This window comes from Odocoileus virginianus, chromosome 2 (assembly GCF_023699985.2).
Source record: "Odocoileus virginianus isolate 20LAN1187 ecotype Illinois chromosome 2, Ovbor_1.2, whole genome shotgun sequence".
Classification (NCBI taxonomy): domain Eukaryota; kingdom Metazoa; phylum Chordata; class Mammalia; order Artiodactyla; family Cervidae; genus Odocoileus; species Odocoileus virginianus.
In genome coordinates, this window is record NC_069675.1 from 79,719,409 (window position 1) to 79,745,867 (window position 26,459).

The window sequence follows — 26,459 nt, forward strand, 5'->3', positions numbered from 1 at the left end:
GAGAAACAACTTTAAACTTCCAAAGTTCAAAGAGGGCAAAACACACAAACAGAAAGTTTCTCTTTAAAAGGAATAAAAATAACCAATACCGTATACAAGGATGTTCAGTTTATCAATTGTCAAACTAATATAAATAAACCAAAAATGAAATCTGTTTTCTCCAATAAGATTCACAAAAATGAAAGAATGGTAATAACCAGTGTTGATGAAAGTGAAAGTGTGTGAAAGTCGCTCAGTCGTGTCCAACTCTTTGCGATCCCATGGACTATAGAGTCCATAGAATTCTCCAGGCCAGAATACTGGAATGTAAATGACACTTGTACTTTACCTATTTGTAGAAAGAACTAGAATCTCCTGTAACAGGTTGTATAGTTCTGAGTGTTTTTCCCCCTAAATTTTACATAACCTTTCCATGGCAGAAAAAGAATCTACAATAAGGAATACACATCCATACACTATAGTACTGTGTTTGTGCTTAATTTTTCATTCCAAAGCTAATTATTAAACAAGGCTCAGTCTGGTTACACCCTCCCCCTTTGAATCAGTCTTTTGTGACTGAAATAACTAATAGCATGCCGTAGCCCTGACTTCTGAGACTAGGGTCATAAAAGCAATACAGCTTCTGGTTGTCTCAGGACACTTGCCTTGGAGAGTTGACTTGAAGAAGTCTGAGGCTGCCATCTTGTGAGGAAGCCCAAACTCACTCATGTAGAAAAAACATGCAGAGAACTACCCCGAGCAGATGAAAAGAAGAGAAGAGATGACCAGTTAGCCCCCAGGGGCTTTAGCCTTTCACTGTTCCAGCTCCAGCCACTCTCTGCCTATAACTACATAAGAAACACCAAGTCAACAATGCCCAACTAAGCACCTCCCCAAATCCTGACACCCCAAAATCATAGAGATAAGTGATTGTTATTGTTTTAAGCAATTTGGGGGAGTTGTTATACAGTAACAGATACTGAACAGAGAAAGAGAATACTAACCTAGAACAGAACACACAGAATGCTGCCCTCAGTAAGTTCTAATTTAGTGAGACAGTATCACTCAATAATTTACCTAAATTACCTAAATAACTATAAAGGAGATAGCTATAAGTGCTGCTATAAGTGCTACAAGAGAAAAGCAATTAAAGTATAGGAACTCAGAGAAACGGAAGAGCAGGTCTTCAAGAAGCTAACATCAAAACTCTCAAAGAGGAGTCAGAGGGGGAGCTTAAAGTGATGAAATTTGGACATGTTGAGGTGAGGAAATTCCAGGTAAAAGGAACAAGTTACCCACGAATGTGTAACTAGTTCAATACATAACTTGCACATTTCTCAATTATAATGGCCAGTTCAAATCCTATGGGACAAGATTAGCATTTCTATGACATCTTTTGTCATTTTTCCTTATGGCAAAAGTAACCTTATATTTTTACATTCAATTTGGAACTCTTATCCATTTTATTTGATATACACTATTTTGAGAGTTGAGATTTATGACATCTTTTGTAGTCATAAAAACCACATTGCCATGAGCCTGTCCCTCTGGCAGGCTTTGGTAAAAAATAGGAAGAATGATACACTGCTGTGCTTAAAATGGACAGCCAACAAGGACCTACTGTATAGCACATGGAACTCTGATCAGTGTTATGTGGTGGCCTGGATGGGAAGGGGGCTGGGGGACAATAGATTCATGTCTATGTATGGCTGAGTCCCCTCACCATTCACCTGAAACTGTCACAGCATTGTTTATTCATTGGCTATCTGCCAATACAACCTAAAAAGTTTAAACACTATAGAGTAAATAATAAAGAAGAAAAAGCATTTTACCAAAAAAAAGAAGAAGAAGAAGGGGACACTGTCCTGATCTTAACCTCACAGTGGCACTTCGGGGTGCCTGGCCTTATAACAAAGGTGAATGAAGAGATGGCTGAAGGCAGGAATGAGGGAGTTAACATCCATGCCTGAGGGAGTCTGGGAAAGCAACCTTTTAACTGAATCATTAAGGACTCAGTTATGCCACGCAGGAAGAGAAAGACTTCCGGGCACAGAAGACAGAAAGAAAAATGGCCCCCAAACATAAAGTATGGTGTGTTTTGGGAACTGCAGATAGTTCAGTAGATCCAAGAGCAATATTTAAGTGGGGAAGAGAAGACTGGAGAAGACAGCAGGAGCCAGTGTGCTGAGGAGTTTGGACTCCATCCCAAAGGTGACAGGGAGAATCTTTGAAAGGTCAAGCGTTATTGAGTCCACACATTCAAATTGTAATTATTTCTCCCACAGCCAATTTCTCTACGTATGGTTTCTGGGACTAGAATACAATCTTTGATGAAAAGCCATCTCACTTTTGCCTACTGTAAAATTCTGTCATCCATCTCCCCAATGGATGGCATTCACCCTTACGATGAATGTAGCCTGAAAGAAATGCCACCTTACAGGAATCAGAGGCAATCTATTCCAAAGTGTTATCCACTGACTGTTCTTGCTGGAAATGTGGTTTCTCATGCCATGAAACTTTGATGATTCCATAAAGACACTAATTGTAATTATTTATGGACTGTGGCTCTGTCAGCCCCATTCTATCTCCTAGAGATGGATTAATTACAAATTGAGGACCCCCCTCATCCCCACAAAAACCACATTATTAGCCTGTTCCCACTGTTAGGAAATCTGGTGGTAAATAATTCAAGATAAATACGATCCCAGTGGGGAATTGCAAGTGCCTATATTTCATGACCCGTGACATCCCTTGTGACATGTGATGCCGTGCTAAAGGGACCATGGGCCCCGTAATGAGCCCTCACATATTAGCACTGCTTCCTTCGGTTTGGCTTTTCTGATCTGCCTGAAGCCTTGTCATTCATCATCCTCGGCAATGAAGGACAACTCTTCCAGAAAACTCATTCCCATATTTCTTCTCTTCTGTAAGACTGATGGTGCTCTAAATGCTTTAGAATTTTTTTTTTTTTCCGTTCAGGTCCTTTAGAGTGCTGGAAGACAGTTTACATTCAGCCACCATTGTTGAGTAAAGATATCTGGTTTTATTCTATTGGGGAAAAAACCCTTCCTAAGTAATTAACAATTCTGGCTTTTGCATGGTAAACAGTGCGGTATGGGTCTAGTCTCAAGGAGTTTACTGTATAGCTCTGTATTGTTGAGAAAAGAGCAACATTAAAAATTACAGTATGGCAAAGCTGGAAAATGGAGAAGGAAATAGCAACACACTCCAGTATTCCTGCCTGGAAAGTTCCACGGACAGACGAGCCTGGCAGGCTAGTCAATGGGGTTGCAAAAGAGCTGGGCAGGTCTGAGAGACTAAACAACAGCAGAGCTGAAGAAAGCTTTCACACACATGTCCTTTGAAGACTTCTGGATATTGCTGCTACTTGGGTATACCAGCTGGTGGGAGTATAATTTGTTCTGAAGGCTGGTAATTTGGTTTTCCTAAATTTCTCTATCAGTCTTTGCCCTGATGCCTGTCTCTAGGGTGAGTACTTTTAATATATTTGGTTCTGAAGTAAATAATTTACATTCTTATGTCATTTACTTCCTACAACAAACCTGTAGAGAAGTACTGATAACCTAATTTTACTAATGAGGAGATCAAAGTTTCAAGAGGTTTGGTAACTTGCTCCAGGTTACAGGTTTGGCTCATAGAATCGCTCAGCTCACAGTCCTGGGCTGTTTGACTTGAAAGGTCTTCCTTTTATTCACTGTTCTAAGTAAGTTACCTCAGACACCTGTGTAAAATAGTTTCTGGAAGTTTCTTCCTGCTTAAGGTTTTAAGAAAAAGGATTGCTTGGTGCTTTTGAAGTTTGTTCATCTAGTTCAGTTAATTTAGTGAATGTAATGTGGAAGACAGATCTTAGCTATGGCCATCCGTCCTTTGAGATTTGGATAAAATTGACCCAGTTGTCTGCTTGCACTAAACTTTTATGTCCTATGCTTGCTTTTCTCCTTACCCATCCAGGAGTGGAATTCAATTTGTGCTCTGTGAGTTCTCTTAGAAATGGCTGTGGTAAATAATAAACGTCATTAAAAATTTGGGGGGCAGTGATTGGGTTTTAATTTGTAGCAGTGACAATCACATAAAATTAAGTACTATGCATAAAATTAAATATATAAATTACAGGAAGAATCAAGTGTTTAGTTTGTTATTAACAGTACAAAGGCAAGGTACAAATCGAAGTTGTCTTTCACTTTGTATTATATATTTTACCTTTAAAATATCGAATCTGAGATGCCAGTCTTTCCGACATCTCACCACTTGAAAATATTCCCTCTTGCTTCCTTTCTCAGGCTTGCCACTTCTCTCCAAAAGCCTCCTTGCAGCTCAGTCCCTCTTGTTTCACATGTAGAATTTAGTTATCTCTTTTCTAAGTGGCTTATGAATGTGCTTTCCAAAGAAAATGTGCTTTACTCATCTTTTAGTAGCCTGGCAGATCTGTAAGTACTTTGCTGTTGTTCAGTTGCTAAGTCGTGTCTGACTCTTTGCGACTCCATGGACTGCAGCATGCCTGGCTCCCCTGTCCTTCACTCTCTTTCAGAGTTTGCTCAAATTCATGTCCATTGAGTCAGTGATGCCATCCAGCCATCTCATCCTCTGTCACCCCCTTCTCCTCTTGCCCTCAATCTTTCCCAGCATCAGTGTCTTTTCCAATGAATCAGCTCTTCGCATCAGGTGGCCAAAATATTGGAGCTTCAGCTTTGGCATCAGTCCTTCCAATGAATATTCAGGGTTGATTTCCTTTAGGATTGATGGTTTGTAAGTACTTAAGTTTTATCATTTCTACTTCCCTTCTGAGTCCTCATCAGGTAAAGACATGAAATTGACCATTTTCTTTTCTTACTATCCATACTGCTGCTGCTGCTAAGTTGCTTCAGTTATGTCCGACTCTGTGCGACCCCAGAGATGGCAGCCCACCAGGCTCCTCTGTCCCTGGGATTCTCCAGGCAAGAATACTGGAGTGGGTTGCCATTTCCTTCTCCAATGCTTGCATGCATGCTAAGTCGCTTCAGTCATGTCCAACTCTGTGTGACCCCATGGACAGCAGCCAACCAGGCTCCTCTGTCCACAGAATTCTCTAGGCAAGAGTACTGGAGTGGGTTGCCATTTCCTTCTCCAACTATCCATACAGTGCCCCCCAAATATTCAAAGGGATAAGCTTCTACCATAAGATCTAATTTCATGTATCTACTTACAAATTTTTTTTCTTGCTGCATATTCACATACTGCACAGATACACACAATCTAAGTAATTTTCTGTTATCATTTTTCACACAGCTCCTCACTAAGGAGTAGAGGGAAACTCTAAGATGATCCTTTTTCACTTGATTTTGGGCATTGTCTAAGTGTACTGATTCTATTGTCTAAGTGTACTGATTCTCTTGCCTAAGTTCCATCATCATCCCTACTGCACATTGGCCTGTGTATACTTACTTGCACTTTTATGGATCATTTGAAGAAACCGTTTAGTCTTTTGAGCTTAGTGGAGGAGATGGCTGAAGTTTTGCATTATAGGATCAGCTGAGCATTAAACTTTATATAGGATTAGATAGCAGAATTCCAACTTGACTTCTGTTAATACAATAGCTGTGCAACACTATTGTATTAAGCATGTGATAAGCATGTGATCTCTCGAAGCTTCATTTTTCTTATGGTAAAATAAGGAAATAAGTAACAAGTATTGTGAAGAGTAAAATTAAAATCATTCTAGGGGGAGCATTAGCATAGTACTTGGCATATAGAAAACGCTCAACAAATGCAAGTTGCTAGTCTCATTATTTCTGTTCTTTCCAAAAAGAACTGTGGATGTCTGTCTCTATTTCTTTGGGCTGCCCTGGTGGCTCAGTAGTAAAAAATCTGCTTGCTAATACAGGAGACCAGAGTTTGGGGTTGGGAAGATCCCCTGGGAGGAAATGGCAACCCACACCAGTATTCTTGCCTGAAAATCCCATGGACAGAGAAGCCTGAAAGGCTACAGTCCATAGGATTACAAAAACTCAGAAATCACTGAGTGATCATGACATTGATGATTTATTTCTTTAGGAATAAAGTCACACCTTAGTAAAGACCCATAGTTCCCTGTTTCTTCATTGAATGTTCTATACTCCAGCCTACTGTTTGAGTTCTGCACCTAAAGGGGGATCTATCCTCTCTTACACAGAAATAAACTCTGCACAGAAAATGGCTGCCTTGACACTTTCTGTACAGTACTATTATTTTTTTTATTATTATTATTTTTATTTTTATTAGTTGGAGGCTAATTACTTTACATCATTACAGTAGTTTTTGTTATACATTGAAATGAATTAGCCATGGATTTACATGTATTCCCCATCCCAGTCCCCCCTCCCACCTCCCTCTCCACCCGATCCCTCTGGGTCTTCCCAGTGCACCAGGCCCGAGCACTTGTCTCATGTACCCAACCTGAGCTGGTTATCTGTTTCACCCTAGATAATATACATGTTTCAATGCTGTTCTTTTGAAACATCCCACCCTCGCCTTCTCCCAGAGTCCACAAGTCTGGCTGCTATCCAAAAGTCTACAAGCAATAAATGCTGGAGAGGGTGTGGAGAAAAGGGAACCCTCTTACACTGTTGGTGGGAATGCAAATTAGTACAACCACTATGGAAAACAGTGTGGAGATTTCTTAAAAAGCTGGAAATAGAACTTCCATATGACCCAGCAATCCCACTTCTGGGCATACACACCAAGGAAACCAGATCTGAAAGAGACACGTGCACCCCAGTGTTCATCGCAGCACTATTTATAATAGCCAGGACATGGAAGCAACCCAGATGCCCATCAGCAAACGAATGGATGAGGAAGCTGTGGTACATATACACCATGGAATATTACTCAGCCATTAAAAAGAATTCATTTGAATCAGTTCTAATGTACAGTACTATTTTAATCAAACTTTCTTTTCCAAACTTTACCTTGCCCAGTATTGAAGCTTTAGGTGTACCTCTGGTGAATCATTTTCTTCCTGTCATTATGTTTGCTACATTAGTTCATATTATGCTGTTTTATAGAGGATGAACTGGAGATAAGAGAGGTTGAGCCACATGTATGATGCAGGTATGTAACTAGTCAATAGCTCCCCCAGAGTTTCTTTCACAGAAAGGTGCAGAAACATGTTTGCTCCTTGAGTAAGTCACTCAACAAATCCTTATTGTGCAGTGAGATCATGATTAAATCTATGGATGTTCAGAGAGATTCTAAAATGGTAGGTTTGTTATTAGGTCAAAGGATAAACCTTGTCCTTTTCAGTAAAATCTTTATCCATCTGTGAAGCACTGTCAAATAATTAACAAGAAAATGTGTAAATATACTTAGGTTGATCTCTGGGCCTTCTCTACTCCTCTCTATAACAGGGAAATCCAATGATGATTTTCTCCCTGAACAGCCAGACAAAAACACTATGAATTGTGTGCAATTCAGTGAGAGAATGAGAACATTAGAGTTTCCATCCTGGATGTGAATTAAAAGCCATAAGAACTTTTACTGACTTCATTTGGAAAATAGAATCTTCTTGCAGAAAGTCTGAGCACTGCTGCAAAGGCTAAGGCAGGCTCTCAATTATTCCTTCGAGGAGAAAGTTTGGCACTTCAGAGCAATTCAATTCGAGTCTCGGAGAAAAGGGGACCTCCAAGGTCACCTCAATGTGCCTCACCACGGGTACCAAGCTGCTCACTGAAGTTGTCATTTATCCAGGGAACACAGCATCCCAACTGTCTCAGGAGGAGGCAGCTTGATTCAGCAGCTGAGATTCTAAAATCCTCTGGATGATTCTCAGCTTGGTCCCTTCTCTTCATCACCACTGATCAATTTTAGCTCAAGTCTTACCACTTCTCTAGGCTCTGGCATCAGGCTAATAGGTTTCTATCCGGCGTCTACTCCCCATTCCACTCAATCGCAAGTGCCCAACATTTTTTTTTGTTTAATTGGGAGATAATTGCTTTACAAAGTTGTGTTAGTCTCTGCCACACAACAGTGCAAATCACTCACAATTATATATAAATAACCCCACGCTTTTGAGCCCCAATATTCTTTTTAACTATAAATCTGGTCGTATTTATTCTCCACTCAGAATGTTTCAACTCTTTGCATGGCCTTCAAAGACATAAATATTTTGGTCTCTGTCTACCTGCCCCATTGCATTTTCTTTCTTGCATTTTATGTTCCACTGGTACTGACATCTCTGAGCCTATACCCATGTTGTTGTCTTTTTGGTAACCTTGTTCTTCCTCCTCCACATAGTTCAGCCATCAACTCTTCCCAAATACGTGCCTCCCCCTACTCTGCTGGGCTCAAGGTCCTGTTTTTCCCTGGGAATATCCTATGCTTACCTTTTCAAAGGATTTTCTCCTTCAGTGAAATCATCATTGGAGGACTAAACACTGATTCTGATCTGGCTTCAATGTGTTGTTTTAAATATGAATTCAGATCCTTTCAAACTTTGGTTTTCAACAGATGCTCTACGACTGAACATGTGGGAGACAGTTTCTATAATGATTTAATACATTTTTTTTTTTTTCAATTGGGCTTCCCTGGTGGCTCAGCTGGTAAAGAATTTGCCTACAATGTAGGAGACTTGGGTTTAATCCCTGGGTTGGGAAGATCCCCTGGAGAAGAGAACTGCTACTCACTCCAATTTTTGACCTGGAGAATTCCAGGGACTGTTAGTCCATGGGTCATAAAGGGTCGGACATGACTGAGCGACTTTCACTTTTTTAAACTGAGGTATATTGGTCTTAAAATATTATATTAGTCTCAGATATACAACATAATGATTCAATATTGTCACAGATTACAAACCATACAAAGTTATTATAAAATGTTGACCATATTTCCTGTGCTATACCACACAGCCTTCTGACTTATTTATTTTATAGCTGGCAGTTTGTACTTTTTAGTCCCCTTCATGTATTTTGCCTCTCTTTTTATCCCTTTCTCTTCCAGTGTTAGCTCGTTCTCTGTAAGTTTGCTTCTATTTTGCTGTATTTGTTCACTTATTTTGTTTGTAGATTCTATATATAAGTGAAAACAGTGTTTATCTTCCTCTGTCCGATTTTTTTCACTAACTATAATAACCACTATTATAATAACTAACTATAATAACATGCTGCAAAAAAACAAGATTTCACTCTTTTATATAGCTGCATAATTTTCCAGTGTGTGTACATCTATATCTTTTTTATCCATCTGTTTGTTGATGAGTGCTTAGGTTGCTTCCGTTATCTTGGCTATTGTGAATATGCTGCAATAAAAATTAAAACTAACTTTTCAAATTATTGTTTTCATTTTCTTTAGATGTATGCCCAGGAGTAGAATTGCTGGATCACATGGTAGTTCTATTTTTAATTTTTTTGAGGAAACTGCATACTGTTTTCTATAGCAGCTGCACCAATTTACATATTTACATTCCTATCGAGAGTGTACTAGGAACTCTTGTCTTCATATCTCTCTGATAGTTGTTATTTCTTGTCTTATGATATGTGTTGGTGTGGGCCTCCTTGGATTCATCTTATTTGGGACTCTCTGTGATTCCTGGACCTGCATTTCTTCTTCAGGTAAGGGGACACTATCTCTCTCTCTTCTCTTTCTGGGAATCCTTTAATGAAAATGTTAGTATATTAAATGTTGTCCCAGTGGGCCCTTAAACTATCCTCATTATTATTTTTTCTTTTTGCTATCCTGATTTCCACTATCCTGTCTTCCAGTCCATTTATGTGTTCTTCTGGATTGTCTAATTTGCTGTTGCTTCTTTCTAATGTGATTTTCACTTAGGTTATTGTACTCTTAAACGTTGATCCATTCTTCTTTTACATTTTCTAATTCTTTCTTAAAGTTCTCACTGCTTTCCTCGATTCTGAGTTCAGTAAGAATTCTTATGACTGTTGTTTTGAATTCTTTGTCAAGTAAATTAGTTATCTCAGTTTCATTAATTTTTTTTTTAACCCCCTTAGATTTTATCTTGTTCTTTAGTTTGGAATGTATTTCTGTCTTACTTCTTTTGTTTCACTTTCTCTTTTTCTCTGTCAAATCAGACAAAGCAGTTACCTATTCTGCTCTTGAAGGAGTCTGCTTATGTATGCAGTCTGCATATGTCCAGTGGCTCTTCTGGAAGAGTTGGTGCTAAAATGAGGATAGGCTGAGGCTTTTCTTGGAGTGTTCCAGGGTCCTTGCCTTGGAGGGTGTCATTTGGATCCACGAAGAGGTAGAGGGGGTTAGAGACAGCACTGAGGTCGGGCTGGGGTTTCTCCCAAGGCTTGCTGGTGACCACTGCCTTGGCAGTGGGTGGGGCCAGAGCTGGAGCCTGGTGTGAACTACTGCTCCTCCTGGGGCATGCTGGCAGTCACTGCCTTGGACTGTGGGACTGGAACAGGAGCCCAGTGTGGGACAAGTGGAGTGCTGGAGCAGCTAGGCATGCCAGACAGAACACCAGGCACTTTTCAGTCTGCTCCCTCTGCGTTGGCACTGGGAGAGAGTAGGTCTGTGTGTGTGTGCCTTTAAGAGCAGTCTCAATTTCCTAAAGGCTTCCGGTAAGCCTCACTGATTTTCACAGTCAATCAAGGGTACTCTTCTCCCTCATGCCAACCTCAGCACTGGGGTGCCCAATATGGGGTCTGAATCCCTTGCTTTTTAGAGAAATTTGAGCTTGTGGGTTGCCTGCTGGGGCGTGGATCTGAATTGTCACTACTCTTCTCCTACCAGTCTCTGTGCGTGTTTTATATCATTGGTTGTAGAAGAGCTGTTCCGCTGCTCTTCAGATCATTCTCAGGGAAAGATATTCTCTATATTATCAGGCATGTTTGTGGGAGGAGGTGAGCTCAGGGTCTTCCTGCTCTGCCACCTTGCTCTCTCTCCGAATGCATTTTCAAGGCTAACTGGGTTCAGGGGCTTCCTTGGTGGCTCGGATGGTAAAGAATCTGCCTCTAAAGCAGAAGACCCAGGTTTGATCCCTGAGTCAGGACAATCACCTAGAGCGGGGAATTGGCAACCCACTCCAGCATTACTGCCTGGAAAATTCCATGGACAGATGTGCCTGGGGGACTACAGTCCATGGAATCGCAAAGAGTCAGATATGACTGAATGACTAACACACACACAAACTGGATTCAAATTCAGTTCTGGAAACTACCCATATGTGTCTTTGAACAATGTTCCTAACTGTGGAAATTAATTTTTTTTCTCTGACACACAGATAATACTGTCAATTAGAGTTCTGCTAAGAAATGAAATCATGCATAAAAGTAGAAAAGTATTTAGAACAGGGAAATAAATGTTGATCAATAAATATTAGAAATAATATATCAAATAAAAAGTTTTTCAAACTTCTCAGCCACGAACTTTCTGCCTTCTGTTCTTTCATAACATTTTCTTTTTTTCTTGGAGTCTCAGAATTTATATGTGGTCTATACAGGTCCACACTAGTGTTAGAGAAATAGGGAGAGAGAAGTAGGCAGGTTCTTCTAGTCCACATAAAGGTTCTATCCTGAGGTTGAATTAACAAATGTAAAGTGACTGACACATAATTGACGCTTAAATGTATAGACTGCCTTCTTTCTGTTTGTGAGGGTAGATGGCAAAACTTGGTTCTTTATGGTTGTTTCTTTTCTTGGAAAAAGATCTAATGCCAAATTAAGTAGGCAGAATAATGGCTACCCCAAAAATGTCCATATCTTAATACTTAGAACTTATGAATATGTACAGTTACATGGCAAAGGGAAATTAAGGAAGCAGATACGATTAAGTTGCTAATTAGCTGACTTAAAACACAGTGGTTATCCTGGATCATCCATGTGAGCTTAACATAATCATAAGGTTCTTCAGCATGGAAGAGGGAGACACAAGGGGATTAGAGAAAGAAATGTGACAACAGAAGTATGGTCACAGAGAAGTAGTGTTGCTGGTTTTGAAGGTAGAAGAATGGAGCCATGAGCCAAGGGATGTGGGTGGCGTTTAGAGAAATTTAAAAGGAAGAAAATGGATTTAACCCTAGAACTTCTAGAAGGAATGGAGCCCTGCAAATTTTCTAGTTCACTGAGACCTGTGTCAGATTTCTGATTGACAGAACTTTATGATAATAAATTTGTGTTACCACTTAGACAGCAGTCATTTATTACAGCAGTAATATGAAATTAATATACAATGTTTGAAAGAAAAAAAATTGGAATTTCTGATGGACAGGAGTCTCAAGTTTTGATTATAGGGCATTGCATCAGTAGTTAAAACAGAATTGCCTATAAAGTAAGGAAATGGATTTCTTGAGACCATGAATGTTCATAGCACATACATCCTAACAGCTTATATGTTTCTCATCCTTTATATTTTTGTCAGAAGACTGCAGGGAAAGTCAGAGTGCCTTCAGAAGTCATGAGAATGTTAAGGGCCTGCCATGGTCTTGCTCTCCCTGTGGGTAAGGGTAGATTTAATGCTGGTGAGAAAGAGATGTTAGGGAAGCAGTTCTGTAAGATGCTGCACATTTGTTTATCATTTCACTGTGACAATGACAAGAGCAATGACGACCATTAATTGTTTAGCATATTTCAGGAGCTGTATATTATTAGATTTCACCATTACAAGAGAAAAATCACATGAAAGAGACATTATTTGTTGTTGCTCAGTTGCTAATTTGTGTCTGACTCTTTGCAACCCCATGGACTGCAACACGCCAGGATTCTCCGTCCTTTACTATCTCCTGGAGTTTGCTCAAACTCATGTCGGTTAAGTTGGTGATGCCATCCAACCATCTCATCTTCTGCCTCCCTCTTCTCCTTTTGCCTATTTGTAAAATAGGAAACTAAAATACAGAGAAGCTAAATGGCTCACCCAAAGGTACAGAACTCATAAATCACGGGGCTTTTGCCCATATTTAGGTCTTTGTGACCCAAGATTGTGCTTTGTATACTGTTTTGTACTGTTTTCCTAACAAGCCACATGTCTATTTTTCGTATTGGGATAAAAAAGCAGCTGGAATTGTGCTAAAATTTGTATCACACCTTAGGTTATGAAATCTGCCCCCCTTCCATGAAACCAATCCTGTACACAGAGCTATTTGATACATTAGATATTCAATGCTCACTATTTCTAATAGATGTTGCACGTCAATCAATCTGCTGCTTATGGTACTGAAAAGCTATTATTTCACAACAATGTCATCACACAAAATGTCATTGTATTTTCCCAGGCACAGTGCTGTGATATACACAGTAACACTAAACTCAGAGGCGATTAGGACATTTTCCCAGAACAAAATGTGTCCCAGAAGAAACAATGTGATGTGGCTTATCCTGGTGTGTTATTTTCTCCAGAGCACTTGTCTCCTCCCCCTGCAAGCTCACATATTTTAAGCTTCACAAGTAGCACTCTGAAGAGGACTGTGAAATGAAAGGCCCACACCATGATGGAGGACTCTAGGGGGCATGTGTGTGTGTCTGATTTCCTTAGGCGGATTCTGAAAAGGCGCAGGATGTAGGAGGTGTTATGGTAGGTTTCCTGATGCCTGGGGAGCATGAAAGGATTCCTTCATCAACCTTATTTTTTTGCAGGCCTTCAAAGGGAGGCCAAGAAAGAATAGGTTTGGGAGCTGTCAGGCTAGAAATTCACCATCTACTCCGTTTCAATTGTGTTTTGAGTCCTGGGGTCCCCGTGACCTCATGCTGTGCTGGAAACTGACAAGGGTGCTGAGCACACCCGCTTCTCAAAACTTGACTAAATTGCCACCAGGGTTTTTTTTTTTTGTTTTTCTTTTCATCTCATTCTGTGCACACTCACCTGGAAGGGAAGATGGTGACTAAGGAACCAGCAGATAAGAGATTTGAATCTTTTACTATTGATCTACATATTATATCCCCAAAGAGTTGGAGGTGAGAAAAGTCAAGCTTTTATTATGTTAATAATTTTAATTAAATACACTCAGTGTACTCAAAAGCCAAGTGCCTCCTGTTACAAAGAAATATTGTATTTTTTCTTCTTTCTAGACCATGCCACTTCCACACATCCTGTGGATAATATATGAATAACTGTTACCCTGCCCTTGAGAAACTTATCTAACTGGGGAGAAGAGGCCTCACATGTGGCAAAATCCAGAGGTATTTAAGCCACCTACCACAGGAAGATGGTACCTAACACCTAAGGAAGGCTTGGGGCTTTCCAGGTGGCTCAGTGATAAAGAATCTGCTTGCAGTGCAATAGATGTAAGTTTGATCCCTGGGTTGGGAAGATCCCCTGGGAAGGAAATGGAAACCCACTTCAGTATTCTTGCCTGGGAAATCCCATGGACAGAGGAGTTTGGTAGACTACAGTCCGTGGAGTCTCAAAAGAATCGGAGACAACTTAGCAACTCAACAACAACCACAGTGGCTTAATACTTTAAGGAACTGAAAATTATTTGGGTATAAAAGAGAATCTGCTATATTAATGTCATGGCCAATACATGTCATATTTCCAAAGGAGGACATAGCACTATGAGTCAGAATTACTTGGGAATGTTCCAGAAGGCAGTGAGTATATAAGCTGAACTTTAAGGAAATCAGCAGAGGTTGAAGAGTTAGAGAAGAAAAACAGGGGTATTCTAGGTGGCAAGGTTGCTACATGCCCATCCACATGTACCCAGGTAGGTCTGGATGAAGTTGAGGCTTTTTAACACGAGGAATGAGAAAGCGGTGGGAAAGGCAGGTTAGGCAAGGCCTTGAGCATTCTCGCAAAAGTCTACACCTAATTCTACAGGTAAAGGCTGTGCTTGGCAAGTTGTGTTTTTCCTTTAACCATGGGCTGAGGAGCCCTGGTGATGGTGAATATGACATTCTGGGTGATGGAGGGACAGAGGATAGGGAGATCCAGCTGGGAAGGTCATGTAATTGACCCAATAGTGAGAGAAAGGAGCATGAGAACAAATAAGTGACCCACTAAAGGCTAAATGCCTTCCATCCATGATCCCATTTTTATCCTTTGGAGATCCTGCACAATGGATGTGGCTCTCCTTATTTTAAAGATGAAGAAACTGAAGCTTGGGCAAGTATGTTAATGAGCTTCACGTCAAAAGACTACTATTTTAGTAGAACTTTTCTTGGCTCTAAATCTCTTGTTCTTTCCACTTTGTCAGGCTGCTGGGAACTCATGAGCAAAAAGTGACTGCATGTCCCGATTCAACCCCCACACCACAAGTGCCAATAACAGCTCACATCCTCCTCACAGACACACAAATACGTTCCAATCACCCACCTCCACTCTTTCCAAAAGGCTGGGGAAGGGAATCAGAACATGGGGGTAATAAATACCCTCAGTAGGAAGAAGAGGATTCTTCTTTTGTTTATTAACTGAAGTCATCTCTTTACTGAATTCCACCATGGTGATCTCATGATCTAACATGCCTGTGAGCCTTTTTCGGTGCTCTGGGCAAGATATGCTTCTTTATATTTTCATTTTGGAATTTTGAAAGGCAGGCTGTAATTAAATTCCTTTTTTTCCCCACCTTGATGTCGCCTGTTCTCACATGCACAACCACAGCTATTCAAATCCTACATACTATATAACAACACCCTCCCAGGAATGATGGCTGTATCCTGGAATGATTTGTTTGGTGTCTCTCTCTAACACTCAACTGAGAGATGTTTGAGACTAAGATGATTGCTTTTTTAAAAAACATGCTTTCCTAAGTTCTAGATTTTGATATAACATCTCGATATGCTTAACTGAAGTACAGGCTAAGAACTCTGACTACATCCATAGCACAATAAACAGCTAGGCATTTCAAAAACATTCGCAAGAAAAGAAAATCAGTGGATTCAGTTGTTTACAATGGTTAAACAATCTGACACATTTAGATTAACGTAGATCATTCCCTGTTGTGAAGGCTTAGTATTTGTAGATGCTCATCTTATATGGTAAGTAAACACAAACAGGAAACCAACATTTCTTACCAGATAATCTCAGTCCTAGGTATTTTATTACAGTGAATTATCTTTGCAATGAATCTGTTATTTTTAGCAAATTTACTATTTGTATATTTTATGTATCAATATGTATTTTATGACAAACTATATAAAAATAGACAGCTATCATTCTTTAATTATTAAGTAATTTTTGTTTCTCCCCTGGTATTTTAAAAATTTGTTTCAATTCATCATTTTGCTTCACAAAAACAAATGAGACAGCAAGTGACTTGAGTTTTAGTTTCTCTACCATATGCTGACCATGATACTGAACAAGCCATTTCTCCCTTTATGAATCAAGTTCTTTATCTGTAAAGTGAGTTACTCTAAATAAGTGTTACAGTTTGACCAACTCTCAAGTTTCCAGGCAAGGAAAAGTGGTGTGGTTATATCTGAGGGCCAGTGTGTATCAACCTTGGAGGTTTCCAGAAGTCATAAACCAGCCCGGCGGGTTTGACCTGATTGATATCTTTCCTGGCCTAGAATCTCAGCTTGGCTGCCTGCTTGGCTCCCACCCAAACTTCCTGGCAGCCCTTCTAATGCTCAAGCATTCTGCCTAGGTGGTCTTGGAAGAGGTAAATATGCTGAAATGAAAGTTTCTGGTTTCCAGATTTTCACAATTAAGAACTTTGTGTTAAGTTGCTCCTCTAAGAATTTCTTTAGTTTTTAAAGTTTTGCTAAGCAAACTTCATTGTTCTTGTAATGATTCTTATTCCTATATTTGTGTCAACAAAGGAATATTAAACTGTTAATCTGAACTCCTGGTAGAACAGTGATTACCAGTGTAACACTCTAGTCAAAAGCAAAAAAACTTCAGTAGTTATTTCATGTGATCTGTGTGGAGGTAAATGTAAGATTTCCAATTGTGATATGACTTTACATAAGGATAAAGAAAAAGGATGTGAAGGAACATGGGGTGAGGGAAGGGTGCTGACGCCATAGTCCTTTGTTAGAGATACAGGGGAAGGAGAATTCTCAGGGCCTAGCCAAGCTGTGGTTAGATCAGAGGAGATGCACAGCCAAGTAAGCACATATACAGGCAAGCTTGTTCACCAGAAAAATGCAGACTTGAATGAAACAGCATAGAGAACCCAAGAATGGGCATTGGGGAAGTACAGAAAAATATGAAGTGAGTATTTAAGAACCAACAATATGTGGAATAACCTAAAATGACAGTCATGGGGTAGAGTAACTAATCCAAAGGTTTGAAACAATATTTTGGCATAAAGTTACTTTGATATAATGTTAATTCAGTGTAAGGTGAGAAAATTCCATCTGGTGCAATGTGTCTGGTCAGCTGGGGCAGTAAATTGATAGGGGTTTTCACATTCTTGGATTGGAGGAATTAATACTGTTAAAATGGTCATACTGCCTGAAGCACCCTACAGATATAATGTGATGTCTATCAAATTACCCATGATGTTTTTCACAGAACTTGAAATAATCGTAAAATGGATATGGAACCACAAAAGACCCAGAATTGTCAAAGCAATCCTGAAGAAAAAGAGCAAAGTAGGAGGCATAACCCTCTCAGACTTTAGACAATACTACAGAACTATTATAGATACTATCAAAATGGCATAGTATTGTACAAAAACAGATATATGGATCAGCTGAACAGAATAGAGAGCCCAGAAATAAATTCACACACCTATGGTTAATCATCAACATAGGAGGCACAAATACACAATGGGAGAAAGACATTGTGTTCAACAAGTGGTGTCGGGAAAGTTGGACAATTACATGTCAATTAATGAAGTTAGAACACTCCCTTTCTCTGTACATAAAAATGAACTCAAAATGGTTTAAAGACTTAAACACAAGACTTGAGACCGTAAAACTCCTAGAAGAGATCATAGGCAAAATATTCTAACATATATTGTACCAATGTTTTCTTAGGTCAGTCTCCCAAGGCAAAAGAAGTAAAAATAAATGAGACCTAATCAAAATTATAGATGGCCAATAGGTACATGGAAAAATGTTCAACATAATTATTAGAGAAATGCAAATCATAACTGTAATGAGGTACCACATCATACTGGTCAGAATGGCCATCACTAAAAAGTTGACAAATAACAAATGCTGGAGAGAGTGTAGAGAAAAAGGAAACTCCTACACTGTTGGTAGAAATGTAAGTTTGTGCAGCCACTATGGAAATTACTATAAAGGCTTCTCAGAAAACTAGCAACAGAATTGCTAATATGATCCAGTGATCCCACTCCTGGGTAAAACTATAGTTCAAAAAGATATGTACACGCCTATGTTCATAGCAGCACTGTTCACAATAGCTAAGACAAAGAAGTAACCTAAATGTCCATCAACAGATGAATGGATAAGGAAGATGTGGTGTGTATATACATATGTGTGTGTGTGTGTGTGTGTGTAATGAAATACTACACAGCCATGAAAATGAATGAAATAATGCCATTTGCAGCAACAAGGATGCAACTACAGATTATCATACTAAGTCAGAAAGACAATATCATATGGTATAATTTGTATGTGGAATCTAATACATGACAGATGAACCTTTCGATGAAATGAAAATAGACTCACAGACAGAAAGAGTAGACTTGTGGTTGTTATGGGGGAGGGCGTTGGGGGAGGGAGGTTGGGGTTAGCAGATGTAAATTATTATATAACTTACAGAATGGATAAACAAAAAGGTCCAAGTGTATGGCACAGAGGACTATATTCAATATCCTTAAACCATAATGGAAAAGAGTATATTAAAGTATATATGTGTGTATATATATAAACATATATATATATATATATATATATATAACTGAATCACTTTGTTGTATAACAGAAATTAACACAACACTGTAAGTCAACTATATATAAGTAAAAAAAAAAGAAAAATAAAGTTGATATGGGTTCTGTTATTCTTGAGGTAAGCATGAGAACAGACCCCAAGTCTTCAGAAGCCTGGTATGTAACTATTGAAACAAAAATGAATGTTGGTTAAATTGTTCTGATTATTTGGAATTTCAAGACTTAAATTAGATATGTGAATGATCGCTAATTCGTCAACTGATGATCTAACATCTGTAGAAGAATTCATGTAGTCTGAATAGAGAATGGCTGTGGCATCCACATCATCCTAGAGAATGGAGTGGAGTAAGCAGACAGATACGATAGAGTAGGGTCACAGTATGTAACATTCTCTAGGGCTGGTGTGAAGGAGGCCAGCCCGCTAAAGAAATACCACAGCACCGATGTGTAGATGGAATCCTCGATTCCTAATGACGCATAGGTCCAGCTAAGACCTGGTCTGGAGCCAGAGAAAAACAGGATTTGGTGCCCCAATTACTAGGAGAGCAAACGATGGTCTCAGAATAGGGCCTTATCCATGCAAGAAGGAACCCAGGAGTAGAGATCATGTTAAGTCACCGAGTCCCACCCAACACCCCTCTCAATTTATGTTTAAGGAAACTGAGGCCCAAGGAAGTATAGTGGTTTGCTTGAGTTCACATAAATATAGAAATGAGTCTGAGTTTTCTAATCTTCTTTCCAGCAGTTCACACTGACTCACCCATAAATTGACAAAGACCCCAGTTTTGGCATCCCCAAAAGTTTCCATGATGTTCTGCTAGACTTCCTTCTCCTAAAATACCCTCCAAACTGTACCACCAAATGATGTTCTTTTCCCTCTTGTAATTGTTAGGAATCTTTTGGTCTCATCTGACAAGTGGAGCAGAACTCATAGGCTTTGCAAATGTCTTTCATTAGCCAAATACGGGCAAGCCTCATTAATTTGAGTGCATCAGTGAAGGCCTATCAAATAAGGTATTTGAGCCAAGTTAAACCTTGACCCCAAAACCAGGAGTGCAAAGAAACACCAATAGCAATCTATGGAACTAGAACACTGAAGTATTTCCAGATATTTTATTAGGTTCAAATTCCTTGCTAAGTCCTAAATTAGTCTGCATTATGCAATATTTAAATATAGATAAAATTTTATTTTTTTTAGTTGTATATAAAAACCAGGAGGAGAAGGGGATGACAGAAGATGAGATGATGGGATAGCATTACCAACTCAATGGACAAGAGTTTGAGCAATCTCTGGGAGTTGGTGTTGGGCAGGCAAGCCTGGAGTGCTGTAGTCCAAGGGTTTGCAAAGAGTTGGACATGACTGAGCAACTGAACTGTATTGAACTGAATTAGTCTTGAACATTCTTACCTAATAAAGGTTCTAGTAGGTCTATATCAAAGACTTAGTTTGGTTGTACACAGATTCCTATTTGTGTAAAGAATGAATGTGTGTGTGCTCAGTTAATCATGTCAACTGTTTGCACACCCATGAAATATAGCCCACCAGGCTTCCCTCTCCATGGGATTTTTCGGGCAAGAATACTGGAGTGGGTTGCCATTTGTTACTCCAGGGTATCTTCCTGACCCAGAGATTGAACCTGTGACTCTTGTGTCTCCTGCATTGGCAGGTGGATGCTTTGTACCACTAGTGCCACCTGAGAAGCCTGAAGAATGAATATTCATTATTATCTCCCTTTTGTTTTTCAATCTAAGATTCAAGGAACTTAATGTTGGGAAGATTCAACTTCAGACAATTCAATTCAGTAATCTTTAATACCATTTGCCAGTCACTCAATCAGTTCAATGGATTTTGAAAAAAATTGTGTTGTTTCACTTTCTGTGGAAAACTGGACAGGCTTGAGATTGTCTATTGAAATTTACCTGCAATTTGGCAGTGTTCTAATTACAGAGGTTGGCAAACTTTTTCTGTAAAGGATTAGAATATATTTTTAAGTTTTGCAGGCTACATATGATCTTTGTCTCGTCTTTTTCTTCCTTATCCCTATCACCCAACCCCTGTCCAAACTCTTTAAAAATACTTTAAAAAGTTCTGCCTATGGGTCATACAAAAACAAACATGGCTGACCAGGTTTGTCCCACAGGCAATAGGTTGCTCATCCCTATGAGTCTTTGAGTGACATGCCTGTAGGTTTCATATCAGATATATTTTGTCTTCTCTTCATACATGAGTCTATAACTAATTTACTCACAATACATCAATCTGAACTTAGAGGTGATCCCAAACACTGGTGCTTAATTTGTTGAAGGGGTCATAGACATGGACATAAAATTTACTATATAGCACATAAACTACCTGTAAAAAGAGAATTTTGCATAAAATTCAGAAGGTTCATTAAATGTCTAGATGTATTAAAAGGTTCTAGGTTAAGAAAAACATGTTCTAGATATGTTTCTTTTTTTAATCCCCTCCCCCCACCGCCAAACACACAAATAGTGATACAGATATCTTCTTCTAAGAGAACTTGGGTAAAGTGAACAACATTCTTAGCATATGAAATTTTAAAAGTCTGGCTAATATGCCTTTCATGGAGTGTTTGCCAATTTATTTTGCTCTATTTAGATGTTTAGCTAATTGAGTTTGTTTGCTATTATGAATAATATGGTGAACATCTTTGTGTATAAAGCCTTCTGCTTTGTGACTAAGTATTTTTCTCATCAGTGGAATAACTGGATCCAAGAATCAAAAGAAGGAAGATTTTTAAAATTTTGTTAAACACAACACCAAAGATAGTTATCAAATCACAAGAGAACAAAAGAGGAAGGGAAGAAATTAGAACTACAGAAACAAATCCAAAACAATAGGAACATACGTGTTGATAATTACCTTAAATGTAAATGGATTAAATGCTCCATCCAAAAAGACAGACTTGCCAAATGGATACAAAACAAGGTCCATATATATGCTGTCTATGAGAGTCCCACTTTAGATCTAGGGACACATGCAGACTGAAAGTGAGGGGGCAAAAAAGGTTTTCCATGGAAATGGAAACCAAAATAATGCTGGAATAGCAATATGCATATCAGAACAAATAGACTTTAAAGACTGTTACAAGAGACAGAGAAGGACACTACATAACAGTTGAGGGATCAATCCAGAAGAAGATACAACAATTGTAAATATATATGCATCCAACATGGGAGCACCTCAACATATAAGACAAATGCTAACAGCCATAAAAGGGGAGATCAACAGTAACACAATAACAATGGGGGGGGGCTTTAACACCCCTACTTATACCAATGGGCAGATCAGACAGAAAATCTATAAGGAAACAGAGTCTTAAATAACACATTAGACCAGATAGACTTTATTCACAGTTATAGGACATTCCATCCAGAAGCAACAGAATACACCTACTTTTCAAGTACACATGGAACATTCTCCGGGATAGATCACATCTTGTGGTCACTGGGGGAAAATGACAGGAGTTGGGGAAGGATAATTTGGGGGATTGGGATTGACATATAGACACTACTATATATAAAGTAGGCAACTAATAAGGACCTACTGTAGGGCACAGGAAGCTCTCCTCAATACTCCATAGTGGCCTAAATGGGAAAAGCACCTAAAACAGAGTGTGTGTGTGTGTGTGTGTGTGTAACTGACTCACTTTGTTGTACACGTGAAAGTCATATAACACTGTAAATCAACTATATTCCAACAAAAATTAAAATTTTGGACCATAAAAATAATTTTGTTGTTAATTCATGGCACTAAATCAGTTATATATATTTTATACATAATTATATATATATTAATTTGTATGTACATATAATTTATTTTGGTCATCATAGGAAACCTTCAGGTGTTGTAGAGAGTGCAACATTATTTATGGTGCTTACCCCAAACATCACTTTTGATTTAAGTGCTCTATACACGGTCTGAAGAATATGAATCCTAATCACCTTGTCTCATGAGTAACAAGAATCCTAACACACTGAATGTTTAGCTTTGTCTCAGTGAACAGTGAATCTTGAGATCTTTATGGTTTGATACTGTTTTGATAGAAATTAATTAAATTTCTGGTAGAAATCATTTTGGTAGAATTTTAATTAATCCATCTATTCACTTAGAGTATCATTTAGTATCTATGTTGTACAGTCGTGTTCTCGGAAGGAGACTACATCATAACATCGTTAGTGGCAATTATAATATTAAAACAATAGGGAATTTTTTTATTATATAGCACATACTATGCACCGCCCATTGTTTTAAGTGCTTTTCTATATAATAACTTATTCTGCTCTATGAGGTAAACGATTTTAGCTTTCTATTTTACAGATGAGAAAACTGAGGACTAGAGACATTTATGAATAAGCCTCAAATAATCTAGAAAGTAAACCTGAGAGACAATATTTAAACTCAGGCAATCAAAATCAATAGTTCCTGATCTCACGGCTGTCTCATGCTAATACAGTGTGAGTGTTCCTTAGGAGGACTTCCCTCGTGGCTCAGATGGTAAAGCGTCTGCCTACAATGCGGGATACCCGGGTTCAATCCCTGGGTTGGGAAGATCTCCTGGAGCATGAAATGGCAACCCACTCCAGTATTCTTGCCTGGAAAATCTCATGGACAGAGGAGCCTGGTAGACTACAGTCCATGGGGTCGCAAAGAGTCGAGCATGACTGAATGACTTCACTTAGTCCTTAACTTATTCTTTATAAGGTGAAGAATTTCCCATTTCAATGTTGGAAGTCATCTACATAGATGAAATTTTGTTTACAACAGAGAAGATTAAGATGAAGAAGAAGTGATACTAGATCATGAGCTTATGTTTTTCTTTTCCTAGGCATAAGTCCAAGTGAAATTCTAACCAGCAGAGGCATGAACTCTTCCCTAAACAGATACACTAAGAAGACCCTGTGGTCCAGATTCAAGTAACATCAAATGTTTTTTCAAAGCATTCATGGTGCTAGTCTCCAGGCATGCCATTTCCCAGAAGGTTCTTTTATTTTATCCTCCAAGACTCCCCTGATTTTGGTTCCATATGTTTTTCCTGTTATCCTCAGGACCTTGCATAAGTTCCCAGGTCTTAATGTAACCTCTCAACAGGATCTGAAGGGAGTGAATTGTCAGTGGCTAACACTGTTGGGAAGTCTATTAAAGAAACACTTTCCTTATGAAGAGAAAATCTGTTCCCTGCCTCTAATCATTCTTAGCTCCAGCACTACTTGAGACAGCTGTAATTTTAACTGCTTAAATCTGTTCAAGAAATTCCAAGAGAGCAGAAACACAGATTTTGGAGTCTATACACATGGGAGTCAGGCTCTGACCTTTACCCCTTACTAACTGTGTGACTTCGACAAGAAATTTCATTACTGGTTTCCTTATCTGAACACTAAGTGGTTATAAGTCCCACATTGAGACACCACAGATATGAAGAATGAATAATATTTATTGGGTAGTTAGTACTCAATAAATAGTAGTGTATTCTCTTCTCCCCAGACTTTTAAAAAATACATACTTAGTGATTAGTGGAAGAAAGAACAGGAAGTACTGATTGCTGAGAACTTAACTCCTTAGGGTAGATGAATTAAAATAAGTTAACAGCCTCATCAAAATTATTTTTAGGTTGTTAAATGCAGATTTTGTTCCAAATTAGCATCAGAACAATCTTCCTGAAACACAGCTCCAAATATTTCTTTCAAGTTCTCATCATCTCTCCAGGGCTCTTCACAGCCTACAGTATCAAGTCCAAGCTTCTTGGCTGGACATTCAAGACCCTACATAACATTGAATGATGTTAAAAGTCCTAGGCCTAATCACTTTCCCTTGTGTAATTAGGGTCCAGCAAACTAGAAATATTCATTATTTCTTCCTATAAGATACTTTCCTGATTCTATGCCTTTGTGCCTCCTGTGCTTACTCTTGGCACATTCTCTCTGTATTTCTCTGCCTAGTGATTATTCCATTCTCGAAAGCCTCTCTTTATAAGCAATTACCCTTGGCCTCCACAACTTCATGTTCCAACAAACACAAATTATTCCCCTTTTCACTTCTCTGTGGTATTTTGTGCTCCCTCTATCAGAATGTCTTGTATCCCATCTTGAACTTACTTGAGGGTGTAGTCAGCTACTTCCTTTTAGTTTATGGGCTCAAGAGCAGACCTGAGATTTCATTAACTTTAACTACTGTTAAACTGGGCACAGTGCCTGGCACAATGGTCTGTCCTCAGCAAATGTTTGACTGAATGAAATAGATAAGTGGAACATAAAAACATTAGCCCCAGAGTTGCTCACCTCGATTCTAATCCTAGCTGTTGTTTATGTGATTGCGGGAAAGTCTTTTGTCTACAATAGAAAATGTGGTCAGCAGCTTTCAAAATAAGGCTTCACCAAGCCAAAGAAGTTCAGTGAAGTCCTTTAAACTCAAATCTGGGGTGAGAGGAAATTCCAGGCTGCTTCTCCTGGTTCGACTAGCCAAATTCATTTTTCAACTATTCATGTCAGGGATACCCAGATGAGCTTTTATTTGAAGAAAATATTTTATACATGAAACAAATTAAACTATGAGATTGGCTAATCTGTAAGGATCCTTCCATTTTGCACTGCCCAATCTGTCATAAATACACACACATTGAGAGACATTTTAAAAATGCTGCTCCATAATAATTGGGACTGTTTCAAAAAATAATAATAAAATAAAAAAAAAAAAGTGACAGCTGAAAAAAAAGAAAAAGAAAAAAAGAAAAAGAAAAAAGAAAAAAAAATTCAGAAATGAAGGGGCAGATCCATAAAGCTTACTGAATAGTTAATACGTGTTTTGAGTACCTGTGCCGTGCACTGTGCTCAGTCCTGTCTGGCTGTTTGCGACCCCATGGACTGTGCCCCTCCAGGCTCCTCTGTCCATGGAATTTTCCGAGCAAGTATACTGGAATGGGTTGCCACGCCCTCCCCCAAGGGTATCTTCCCAACCCAACAATCCAACCCGCATCTCTTGCATTGGCAGGTGGAGTTTTTACTACTGTGCCACCTGGGAAGCCCTTTGAGTACCTACTAAGCTCCAGTTCAGTGCTAGAAATTTTACTTGGGTTATATCTAATTTTAAAATCTACATCATGGACATAAATTTTCACACTTTATATGTGACAAAGAAGATAGAGAAAAAATGCATCCTATCAAACAGCCAAGAGGAAATACATCCATACCAAGAAAGCAGGTATGACCAGCCTAAAAGCATGTACTCTTTCTCTTGGAGGACACTTAAATCAATATAGATAGATTCTGTGAATTAAAACACACATATACAAAATAATGGGGCTGTTTTGGAAACACCTCTCTACTCCTCGTTTGTAAGATGTATCTGTTATTTGGAGAGTAGCAGTGACTCTGACAGCCTCATTACAATTTCCCATCAGAGGTTCAGTTCAGACCAATGAATGGAATGATTATAAAGCCTCTTCCTGTGCTATGCAACTCACATGTGCTGAACCAGGAGCAATTTTTACCGAGCTGGCTTGCCTATATTGGAATTGTATTCACTGCCCAGAAAACAGGCAGGGGGGCTTTAGCTAAACTACCCAGCAGGAAACAAAAGCCCAGCTTGGTCCTGGAGAGAGGGAGATGGTGCAGGCTTAAGAGGGGGTTCTGAGGAGTTCAGTTACTGACACAGAGCTTCATGATGACTCTGTTGAATTACATTTACAAAGGAATCTTTGAATGCAAAATGCAAAGCAGCAGATGCAGGCAGGCAGT

At 39.0% G+C, this 26,459-nt stretch overlaps 1 long non-coding RNA gene across 1 annotated transcript in view; it reads left to right on the forward strand.

Annotated features, from left to right (window-relative positions):
• LOC139037194 (uncharacterized) overlaps positions 1-23,896 on the forward strand; it is a 29,209-nt gene extending 5,313 nt beyond the window's left edge. The window contains exon 2 of the long non-coding RNA XR_011490053.1: positions 23,555-23,896. This is a non-coding gene — a long non-coding RNA (uncharacterized lncRNA). The remainder of the gene's footprint in view (positions 1-23,554) is intronic.
• The last annotated feature ends 2,563 nt before the right edge of the window (positions 23,897-26,459 follow it).